Raw genomic sequence first — 13265 nt, 5'->3', positions numbered from 1 at the left:
CTTTATAAAGAACTGTGAATGGTCTGAGAGTTACAATTTTATGGATATTGATAGAAGACATGAGTTTCCTGGGTCAGAAAAAAAAGAACAGTTTATTACTCATAGCTATAATAGAAGCCAAATTATCAGCATTTTTTGCACTGATTTCTTGAGTCTAATTGTCACATAGCAAAATGAATAATGCCAGATGGCACCTGCACACACAATAGATTACATTATGTAAGAGAAACCCAGAGCTTAGGGAACCCAAATTGTTTAAAGTGGACAGTAAGCATGCCTGCCCTTTGCTCCAGAGAGAGATATACTCTCTACTTTCCAAGGCTGTGATCAAACCTTGTCTTGGTTCCAGAGGAGAAACTATCTCTATCCTCCAAGGCAGTTCACTATACAAACATCCTTGAAAGATAGTCTAGAACAAAGGGCAGTCACGGCAATTGCTCAAAAGCTACACAGAAACTCAAGGGACCTGTGGAGAATTGTCTCTCAAAAACCCTAAGAGAAATCCTTTTCTATGCTTGCACATAAAAGTACAAAACTAGTGTTTTCTGTATCAGTGTTTTACATGCTTATATAAAAAATACAGGGCTTCCCTGGTGGTGCAGTGGTTGAGAGTCCGCCTGCCGATGCAGGGAACATGGGTTCGTGCCCCAGTCTGGGAAGATCCCACATGCCGTCGAGCAGCTGGGCCCGTAAGCCATGGCCGCTGAGCCTGCACGTCTGGAGCCTGTGCTCCGCAATGGGAGAGGCCACAACAGTGAGAGGCCCGCGTACCGCAAAAAAAAAAAAAAAAAAAAAAAAAAAAAATACAGAAAAGTATAAAGAAGAAAATATCAATGCTTTGCTTTTCATATTGTGTTTAACATTTGCTAAAATCATCCTTTGATTTTATATCTTGATCCTTTAGAGTACAGAATATATTCCTTGAGAGCTATGAAGATTTGCAAGGTTTTCCAAATGTTCTAAATTTTTCTTTAATTTCTTTTATGCCAATCCAGTCTCCTTTGGGATTTTCCTCTCAGATTCTACCCTTGTGTAGAGCATTTTACCCGTCTGTTTTCCATCCCTCTGTTACTGACTGATTCAACCATATCTGTGTTTTGTGCCTGGAGGAGGATTTCATCTGTCATGATGAGTACCCAATTAGGCCATGTTTATTGTCTTGCTGCTGTTACTTTTCCCCCTGATGCAAGTCACAGTGATTGTTTAATGGACCAGAAAACATCTGATGATAACACAGGACCTCTGGGCTCCTGGATTCCTGTGAATGTCTCTGAGGTTCTTTCATTTGGTTTCTGCTGTGGAGCTGACACTGTGAAATTAATGGGCTGACCTAACTGAGGCCACTAATGATTAGCTGTTCTTCTCTCATGAAAGAACGTTTTGTCCAATATCTACACATACAGAGTGCAGCATCAGAGAGGTTCATTTTTCTAGCTTCTTTGCTTTATGATAGCATGGAGTGTCCTGAGAATTATTAAAAGCTTCATCATAGGTACACAGGCATGTCATCTGCCTGGCTTCTGTGAGCATCTGAATTTGAGATTATTTAAAAGATAGTAATGAGAAAGAGATGGGAAATTGCTAACCTGTACTTTTTGACCTATCAATCACAGTAGTTATGGAACCAAACCCTAGCTAAGAGCAGATATTCTTCTCTTAGGAAGAGTTGGGGTAGAAGTGATCAATTTAATGGATGCAAAGATTATGGGGCATGAGAATATATATTTTACTCAATAAGTCAATAAATATAATTGACTGGTACCTGATATATTAAGAGTTGGGAGAGATACAAAGTAGAATGATTCTTTCATTTTAATAGTGTATAACCTATGAGGAGAAAAGGGATATAGAGGTGTGAAAAGTTATGCAGAAAATAGGACAAAATAAAATAGATAGTAATGGAAGAAACTATATGTCATAGGGAATAGCAGAAAGTGATCAGTTACCAACTGGTAAGGATTTAAGTGTTTCAGTGTTCATGAGAGAGAGAGCTTCAGGCTGGGGGTGATCAGAGAAAGTATCTCATTTATGCATGGCAGCTGGTTGTCTGTCAATGTTGAGAATGTGTCCCAAGTGAAAAGACATTGAAAAGAAGAAAAACTACAGTAATTGTCTTTCCTTAGTCTTTTCCCTGGATATGTAGAATTAAACAGGAGTCTAAGTACATTTGAGAGTCATTGCCAATTTTAGCCCAGAAAGAAAGTAATTATATGAAAGCTATTATTCAAATAATCCAGAAAATATTAGAATGCCCATCAGATACATAAGTGGAAACTCATTCACATAGAAAAGAATAGTTTTAGAAATCCAATATTCAGTGTTGTAATCAGTATATGATATATTAGACACAGCATTGGAGAAATGGGATCTCAGAGATGATTAAGAGTAATAATGTTAGAGTTGAAACATGTGTGATTTAGAGTAATTTTGATGCAAAAGCTATGTTACTGGGACCATCAGTGAGACTCTACAATAGTGGTTTTCAAGCTTTTTTTGCCAAAGATGTTTTTGATATTCTAAAGAAAGCTTTGTTCCCTCTCTCTCTTTCCATATCTCCAAGTTCATGCACACAACATTTTCATTCAATTTGGGGTATCCATTTGCCCCTGAAACTCAAGCACATACTCAGAATTAAGGAACCCTGTTATAAAGATCTGTTAAGCTACCATCTATCACCACATATCCACACTGACTATCATATGTCAGCAGTCCTGCTTCACAAAACGAAAGGGGAGGTGGGACAGGTCCTGAACACCTTGGTGTCAGATTCTATTTATGAAAGGCTTTATTGTTAAGCTACTTACAGACTTATTCTATCTTCTAAAAGAAAGAGGAGAAATACTTCTCAGGCAGCACCATTAAAAATGCTCAGGTGAAGTGAGAAGAGTAACATTGACATATATACACTACCAAATGTAAAATGGACGGCTAGTGGGAAGCTGTTGCATAGCACAGGGAGATCAGCTCAATACTTTGTGACGACCTAGAGGGGTGGGCTAGGGAGGGTGGGAGGGAGGCTCAAGAGGGAAGGGATATGGGGATATATATATACATGTAGCTGATTCACTTTGTTGTACAGCAGAAACTAACACAATATTGTAAAGCAATTATACTCCAGTAAAGATATTTTTTAAAAATGCTCAGCTCTGCCACCCTTGAGCTACACTTTCATATCTGATGCCCAAACTTGCCCATTGTAGTTTTCACTAATTGCTGCAATTACTTAAAACTTCAGTAACCATCAGAGAGGATACCTTGAGATGAGCAATATTGGACCTTCATATTTTTACTATTTATATGAGTACAATGCTCAGATCAAGATATTCTGTTTGAATAATTTCGATTTCAGTGTAGACCAAACCCAAACTGAGTCTTTAAACTGTTAATAACAACTCTACTTGGCATGTGTTCTGGAATGGGTAGGGTCTCTACATCCTATTTATCTTTCTCTTTGTACTTTCTTTTCTATGTTCTGGTCACTTGGCTTTCAGACCTCAACAATGTGAAAAACTTGCAATGTACTTGCCCATGAAAGATCTTGCATCTAGGTTTCTATGACTTATTAAACCTTTTCTTCAGTCTAGGAATTCTGTGTGATTTTTTTTTTTAATATAGAGCATGAATTGATGGCATTGTGACTTTGCTGAGCCTACTCATCCCATTTTTGACATCCTCCTCCCTTTAGGGGCCTTCTTTATTTTCAGAGGTCCTGGGATCTCATGCTGCAATATAGTACCCATAATGAAGAAGAACAATGGGATAAACCCAACCCATTGTAGAATAAGAAATTTAACTTTTTATACCAGCTTAAATACTTACTAGCTGTTCACCCATAAGAATCTGTCTTAAACTCACTATACCTCATCTGCAATATAGGAATTATAATAACTACTCTGGGAAATTTACTGCTGGACTTCTTGTTCTTTGTTCCCTATATAAGGAGCTTGGAAGTCACCAGTCTATCCTAACAAGTAAAAAGCTAAACAGACTGAAAAATCCACAACTCTTCTTTGATCCATAAGAAAGGGAAGGACACAGGGCAAACCACTGCCCCCAAACTGGAGAGACAGACAGATGAATACAGCAAGTCACAGCTTACTGGAGCAGAAACTTACTGCTGGAAACTGCCACAGAAACCAGTACCGGAGGAGAAAAACCTGACCCAGACATGGCAAATTGCTGGAGGCTTCGTGTTGACAATTCTGAGAGTTAAAAACCCTAGGGGGACCCAGTCTTAGATAGGGGCCCCATAAGACTGTGAGACTTACCTCCAAAAGCTCAATCGGATTCCCACAATAAATACTGGAGAAAAATCCCCTTGGGCTTCCTCCAATAAGGAACTTAGGAACAACTTTGAAGTACCCCAGAGGATTCTGTTCTTCTCAACCGGGCCCGCCCTCAGGGGAAACTGCTTAACCAGAGCCTCTCCTGTGGGGGGGAAATCATCAGAGCCTAATTGACCTGGGGGAAGAGAAATACTCAACTCCAGCTGGATCTACCCATCATTTCCCACCAAAGAGGGAGAGAAAAAAGCTGAGAAACACTTGTGAACACAGTCCAGAGGCATAGGCTCACCAAAAGATTGAGACCTAATCATAGGACCTTAGAACACTTTCTCTCCCCCAACACCTCACTAAAGGCCTATTTATAGCAGTTACTTTTACCCAGTGTATCATGTCTCGCTATCAAGAAAAAATTAAAAGGCATACCAAAAAGCAAAAAACACAATCTTAAGAGACAAAGCAAGCATTAGAACCAGATATGGCAGGGATGTAGGAATTATCAGACCAGGAATTTAAAACAACTATGATTATTATGCTAAGAGCTCTAATAGACAAAGTAGACAGCTTGCAAGAACAGATGGGCAATGTAAGCAAAGAGATGGAAATCCTAAAAAAGAACCAAAAAAGAATGCTAGAGATTTTTTAAAAAACCCTGTAACAGAAATGAAGAATGCCTTTGATGGGCTAATTGTAGACTGGACATGGCTGAGGAAAGAACCTCTGAGCTTGAGGATTTCTCAATAGAATCCTTGAAAACCAAAGAGCAAAGAGAACAAAGATTGGGGAAAAAAAAAAAAGAAATGAATATTCAAGGGCTGTGGGACAACTACAAAAGGTGTAACATACATAGAATGAGAATACTTGAAAAAGAAGAAAGAGAAAAAGGAACAGAAGAAATATTTAAAACAATAATGACTGAGAATTTCCCCAAATTAATGTCAGACACCAAACCACAGATCCAGGAAGCTCAGAGAACACTGAGCAGGAGAAATGCCAAAAAACTACACAACATGTCATTTTTAAAGTACAGAAAACCAAAGATAAGAAACTTATTGTTGAGTAAAAAGATAATGGTAGTAAAAGTTCTTTGAAAAAAAATACTGTGAAATTTAAGGGCTTCCTATTGTTATTTATAACAACAACAATAATAATAAAATCTTTGATACTAGAATATTTGGTTCATAAATTATGGAACAAGATCAATCGGGCCTCTTTCTCTGATTTTGATTATGATAGTGATGATAATTAAAATAACTTTGTCTTTTAAAGATTATTTATTTTTGCATTTATATATTTATTCAACATACGTATGTGTCAGACACTGGGCTAAGTGTCAGACACTGGGCTAAACATTCATAATACAGAGATGAATAGCCAGATTTCCTACTTTGAAGATATTCTTGGCCTAGTGAAGAAGACACATGGGTTAGCAGATTCAATACCGTGGGGTAGAAGTATATGCAGATATCATAGATGCACAGAGGGTTGCAAAAAGGCTCCAGCCTAGAGTTCACTGCACCAATCACAGCAACTCTTTCTCTACCTTTCCTTAAGGCTGGAGCTGGTTGCTATGACATCAATTGTCCAACTTGGAGACACTGTGTGCTCCCAGTTTGGAGTAAAATTTTATTCATCAAGGAAGAAGGCATAGTTTAAGGGTAGTAGACTGGGAGTTTTCAAAGACATCCATTAGTTTTGCCAGTCCAACATTCCTTTCCCATTCTTTTGGTAACAGATTCCCTCTTTCATGAGAGCATTTTAGGCAGTCAGAGTGGTCTGACTGTGTCCTCCACCATAGAGTGGGCACATGATTCAATCCACACCAAACAGAATCTTATTTTGTGTTTTCCACCAGAGCTGTCAGAGTAGAAGCTCTTTCTTCCCTGAAGTTACTAAATGGCTAATATATGAGTCTGGAGCTCTGAGGGTCTCCTCAGTCACCAGGGGAGTACCTGTCAGAAAAAGACATCAACACAGACAGAGCAGATGAAGACATATAGACTTGATGATATTGTTTGAACCCTAAGATCCAGCCATACCTGAATTGGTGCATCCTTTGGGATTTCTACTTGTATGAGTTAATATATTTCTTTCTTTGCTTAATCTGATTTAAATTAGGTTTTGATCACTTGCAAATGAGAGTTATTAATGAAATCCAAAAGGTAGCTATGAGTCTTCCATTATTTCTTCCTTCCAGAAAGTTAGAGGGCAGAGAAAGCTGAAATGGTCCTGCTCTGCAATGTGTCTATGATAAATCAGAAATTACCAATCCAATGGAAAAGTCATTACTAGTTTTATGCTATGACTTTCTTAATACAGTCATTTTCTTCTTCATTTTGTCTATCTGCTACATGTACCCTATAGCGAATTGAGCTTGTTATTGATTCTGTAGGCAGAAAGTAGAAAATCCTATTCTAGTCAATGTTGACAAGACTGACTCTCCTTCCAGCACACAGGCCACCTGTTCAATATGATGCCTTACTTCCCATCTTTGACTTGGCTGGGCAGCAAGAGGGGTGGGGAATCATGATTTTATACTGTTGGATACACAGACACAGATTTAGAAAGTTGAAGATAGAAATGGAGAGAATTTGGTTTCCATGGAGTTAAGCAGAATTATTCTGTTGTAAGTGACATGGCCTCCTTTGCATCAAAAGTGCATCATACTGATGGATACTTTTAAATGCAAATACTTTCTGTGCTAGGGGAAAGCAAACATATTGACACAAATATCTTCATGGGTTTTAATAATGAAATGTGAAAAAGGAAATCCCCTATGTCTCTAGAAATAGTCTTGAAAGGAGGTTTGAGTGGCAGCAATGGCCAAGTGGTTAAGATATTGAACTTGAAAAGAGGTTTGACAATTCTGCCTTGAGCACTCAATTAAGTGTGAGCTATAAAATAGAAGTTTGTTAAACATTAAATACAATGAATTGTTATCAATATATAAAAATTATTATCCAAGGCCATAAGCCAAAGTTATTCAACTCTTTATTGACAAAGCAAAAAGTATCTGAGTGTAATGGCAAATAAAGGTGGATCAAAGAGATTAAAAGGAAAAAAACATTCCTGTTATTGTCCTGCTATCCCAGAGATTTTGAAAAGTGGAGTAAAGTGAAATAAGAATAAGTTCTTAGTTTGGACAGAACCATTCTTGTTGTCTGGAGGTAGATTATTATAATTTTCTTCATGGTAAATAAATATGAAGAAATGAGACAGAAAGTGGTAAGAGTCATGCATAAAATACTAGGCAGATATGGAAATGTCTATTACCAGTCTATTCACAGTGGGAGACAGGAGTCAAATACTACCAGGTGAGCAGGTGCAGAATTGAAAAACTGTGTATTTTGTTGTATTTTAAATTCAACAAAAATTTAAGTTAATAAACATCAGAGATCTGTGAATTGAAGACTTGAATACACAGTTTCACAGAAAAAAATGAAATGAATTGTTTATTAATTTTCAATATGCTGAAGAGCTGACTGGCTAATGAAAGGGAAAATACAGGTGAATAAAAGCACAGACATCTAACAGCATATCATGAAGGGGCACATAGTACTCTTAGGAATCTTATGAAAGTATGAAAAAGACGCATTGTAAGGGTATTGATCATCCTTTGGCACTATTTCAACTATTTCATCCATTAATAGTTACCTCACAAGCTCCATTCTGATTTTCTTTTCGTAAAAGTTAAGCAGTCCTTGTTGACTGCCCATCTATTTCTTCTAGGGAAGCTATGTTCCGTTGACCATCTCCACACTTCTCTGAAGGTCAAGCCTCCTTAGATACTGACCTGGCTGGTCACTACAATGATTGAAACACCTTGGATTGAAACACCTTGGACTGGGGCAGTTAAGAGCCACTAACTGGGCTCTCTTGGTTTAAGCCCCCATGACACCCATTGCCATTAGCAAACCAACCTCTGAGAATCCTCTTATACCATCAGTACTGGCCTGAAGAGCCACCACTGATGATGCTGGTGCTTCTCTTACCAGTGCCTTCTTTTTGTTTTTTTAGTGTATGTATTACTTTGTTCATTTTTTTTTTTTTTTGAGCAATATGTTGTGAACATCTTTCTTCAATAGCATCTTTCTATCATGTAAAGGCAACCAGTGCCTTCTTGATGGCCTTGGTGAGTGACATGTCTCCTGGGACTTCCTATGGAATGTAATACTTGAGCGTGTCCTTTGTTTTCACATAACACATCCACTTCAGCATGCTCACTCCCCTTACCCTTTTATTCCCTCCATCACTTTCACCTACAGCAATTTAAGTATTGCAACATCCCTCTGTATAAACCCTCACTTTCCCTTAGCTTCCAGGATCCACCCTAGCAACAAGCTGGAATCATCTACTGGGGTGTTTACTAAGTGTTCAATACTATATCCAGAGAAAGTACTCTCAAACCCATAAACTCCCTTTTTCAGGCTTATCAGGTCCCCCCTTAATGTATCAACAAAAATGTCCAGTCCCACAGCTACTCTCTTAGCTTGTGTCAGTGCATGCTGGCTAACATTTGCAGCTCATTGTATTATGGCTCCTCTCTTCCCTTATCAGGCTTATCTAGGTAGGGGCATATCCTGAAGGGGCCTCCTGATGCTTTGCAAAGGAAAGGGCATAAGAGGGGAATGCTCTCTTAAAGGTCAACCACATCAGTAGTCCCTGATACTAAATCTTATAGAAAATTACCAATATAAAGAAAGATGAGCAAGTGTCACTTCAGATCCTACAAATATTTAAAGGATAGTAAAGAATGTTATAAACAATTTGATGCCAATATATTTAATACTAGAATAAATGGACAAAGTCCTTGATAAACACAATTTACTAAAAAGAGGAACTAGAAAATCTAAATGGCTCTTTATCTTTAGGAAGTTGAATTCATAATTAAAACCTTCACACAAAGAGAACTCCAAACCCAGATAGTGTCACTGGTGAATTCTATCAAATAATTAAGAAAGAAATAAGACCAATTCTACACAAATATTCCTTCCGTATAATCTAACAGAATAAATGAGGCAGTATAATCTAGATTAGATTCAATTTCATGAATCTAATAGTCCTCAAAAAAAAAAAAGAGAAGAGCCATGTGATTATCTCCAAAAATGTGGAAAAGAAAGAGAAGAGCCATGTGATTATCTCCAAAAATGTGGAAAAAAAAAAAGAGAAGAGCCATGTGATTATCTCCAAAAAGTGGAAAGTCATCTGAAACAATTCAACTTAATCATGAAAAAAACTAAAAAAAAAGAGATTAAAAAAAAAAAGAGAAGATTTAAAAAAAAAAGAGAAGAGCCATGTGATTATCTCCAAAAATGTGGAAAACTCATCTGAAACAATTCAACTTAATCATGAAAAAAACTCTTGGCAAACTAAGAATAGGAAGAACATCCTCATTCTGATAAAAATCATCTACAAAAACCTGTCACCAACATCATACTTAATGGTGAATTAATGAATGCTTTCCCTCTAAGATAGGGTACAAGACAAGATTATTCTCTCTTTTCACCTCTGTGCAAAATTTTAATATCCAATGAAACATGGTATACAAAAAAAGAAAGAATAAAAAGCATAACATTTAGAAAAGAAACAACAAAACAGTCTCTATCTACAGATGTCATGGTTGAACACATAAAAATCCTAGGAAATCTGCTAAAACCAAAAGTAACTTAACAAAGTTTGCAGGATAGAAGACTAATATACAAAAAGTGATCTTTTTCACTAGCAAGCAAAAATATAAAGTACTTAGGAATAAATATAAAGAAAATATGAAAGATTACCACATTGAAAACTGTATAAAATATTGCTGAAAGAAATTACAGATCTAATTAAATGGAGAGCTATACTATCTATATACATGAGAAGATTTGATTTTAAGATAACCACATGCAATGCCTTCCCAAAGAAAATCTCAACCGATTTTTTGGTAGAAGTTGTAAAGCTGATTATAAAATTTCTATTCAAATTAAAATGACCTAGACTAGCCAAAACAATCTTTAAAAGGGAGAACAAAGTGGGAATACTTATACTATTGACTCTTAAACTTAGAAAGTTAAGTCAGTGAGGTATTGGTGTAAAGATGGACAAATAAATCAATGGAACCAATAGACATACCATATTCGATCAATATATTTTTAATACTGAAAAATATATTTTCAACAATGTTACCATGCAATTCAATGAGCAAAGAAAAAGAAAGGGCATTTCAACAAATGGTGCTGGGATGACTTTATATCCCCATTTTAAAAAGAAAAAAACTGAATCCTATTTCACATGAAACACAAGAATTTATCTGAGATGGGTCAGAGACCAAAACATAAGTCAAATCTATAAAGTTTATAGAAGAAACATGGGAGAGTATCTTTGTATCATTGGTGTAGGCAAACATTTCTTAGGACACAAAAATATAGCCATAAAAGAAAACGTGATAAAGTAGACTTCATCAAAATTAAGAATATTAACAACTCTATTTATAAAATGGGTAAAAATGTTGAAGAGCTATTTCACAAAAGAAGATAATCAGATTGGCTCTTTAGCACATAAAGAGTCGCTCAATAGAATTAGTCGTTAACAAAATGCAAATTAAAACCACAATGAGATAACACTATGCACCCACTAGAGTTATTGATATTAAGATTGAAAATACCAAAATAGTGAGGCTACAGAGCAAAGGGACCTCATATATCATTTCTAAAATTAAAAATGATAAACCCCTTTGAAAATTACTTGGTAATTTCTTGTAAAATTAAATATATATCTATCCTCAAAATGAATTATACAATGATATTAACAGCCACTAGTTGAGAGTTCAACTAAACCACTTTAAAATGTTGCTCCCTCAGCATATATTTTGGGTGGACAAGCAGCCTGCAGGGACCTTGAACTGACACCAGCCGCTCCTGAAGGCACATGCCCTACATAACAGCTTTCAGGGTCATAAGTAAATGTGAGTTCCTGGTATGACTCCCCCCAGTGACTCTTGTGATAAGCACAAGCCTTCTTTTTGTATGCTCTTTATTTATTTTTTTAGAGCGTTAGTATTTATTAAACTGAATTGAGTTGAGAGATTACAAGTATTTTTCCCTTCTATTCCATTTACTTGTTTATTCCCTTTTATTCTTGTAGCCAACCCATCGCCCCCATCAAACATTCTAGTGTGTTTTACAAATACCTTGAAATGTGGAAATTATGCTTATGTCTTTGCTGATGTGAAACAGTCAAAACAACATGTAATCATTAAGTGGTTGATATAAATGCAAATTTTAAAATTAATTAGTTCAAGAACATTTTTTGAGAGAAAATATATATTTCTATGCTCTTTAGATAAGACATGCTCTCTCCCTCCCTCCCTCCCTCCCTCCCCACCTACCCCAGGAAGTTTACCAAAATCCCAATCTTTTTTGGTTTGAATTGGCCAATCCAGCCTTAGCCTGGGAATCCCAAAACACTCCACCCTAATAAAGGCATGTGAGTATGTGCCCCAGATCCTGCCACACTCTCTCTACCTGCACCTGAACTTGACATCTCCACGTGGCCCCTCAAGGCACCTGTGAATAATAAACTTCTCTATTTCACTTTCCCTCTCAGTTTCTTGTTGAACCCTGGCTCACCATCTGATACCCTGGGTCTCTACTTAATAAATGTTAATTTAACAGTCACAATACCACCGTATCCACAGTGTCTGAAAACTGAAACAACCTAAAATGTCCAACAGCAGGAAAATAAGTAAGCAAACTGTGGTATATTCATATATACCACATATATTGCTGGAATACTTCTCGGCAATAAAAAGGAATGAATCACTGAAATACACAGCATGGTTGAATCTCTAAATATTATGTTAAGCAAAAGAAGCCAGATCCCCCCAAAATGCATGATGTATGATTTCATTTATATGACATTTTAGAATAGGAAAAATTGATCTATGGTGATAGAAATTAGAAAAATGATTCCTGAGGGCAGGAGTGGGGGAGAAGACTGGAAAAATGGCCCAGGAAACTTTCTCTGGTGGCGCAGATGTTCTATATGCTGATTGTTGTTGCTTGAAATGAGTGTATACATTTGCCAAAATCCATAATATAGTACATTTATATTTTCTGCATTTCAAAGTGTATAAATTAAATGTCAATAAAATTAAGAAAAATATATTTTTTCTCTACGCTGGATCCAGGTCAGAATCTCTAATCTCCTTATGTTTACCTAAAATATAAATCTGAAGTAGGACAGTGAGAGTGAGTATGTAATTTCAACCATAATTCTTGTGTTTATATATAGTTTTACAATAGTCAAATGGTCTTTAAAATGTCATATTCTTTAAGAATTTACTATAAAAAACTCACAAGATGCATCCGGAGTCACCTTGGTTTTACCATCACTCTTGGGATCCCACTCAGCATTAAATGTGACAGCTTCCATTTCATAACTATCTTCTCCCCAACAAATAGATTTTTCTTGAGTATTTGACATTTGTACTTTTTAATTATAATTTTTTTTTTCTTTTTTTTTGCGGTACGCGGGCCTCTCACTGCTGTGGCCTCTCCCGTTGCGGAGCACAGGCTCCGGACGCGCAGGCTCAGCAGCCATGGCTCACGGGCCCAGCCGCTCCGCGGCATGTAGGATCTTCCCGGACTGGGGCACGAACCCGTGTCCCCTGCATCGGCAGGCGGACTCTCAACCACTGTGCCACCAGGGAATCCCTAATTATAAATTTAATGATAGTTGCTGCATTAATGGAACCCACTCCCTGCTTACCAAATCTCTCTTTCACACACTCATAGCTAGCAAATATGTCTTCTTTATTGCATCACTACTTGCCATATTAATAGGTGATATAACTTTTAAGTTAAAATGAAAATGTTACTTTTAGCCGAGGATGTAGGTTCTGTTCCCCAAATGAAAAAAGACAATGTAGTTTCCTCTGGTGACTCAAAAATGTTTGTGTTGGCAAGTATAAACAGTGACGTATTGAAACCAGATGTATTTTCA

Source organism: Stenella coeruleoalba (assembly GCF_951394435.1).
Source record: "Stenella coeruleoalba genome assembly, chromosome: 6".
Lineage (NCBI taxonomy): Eukaryota > Metazoa > Chordata > Mammalia > Artiodactyla > Delphinidae > Stenella > Stenella coeruleoalba.
Note: the sequence above shows the minus strand (reverse complement) of the source record.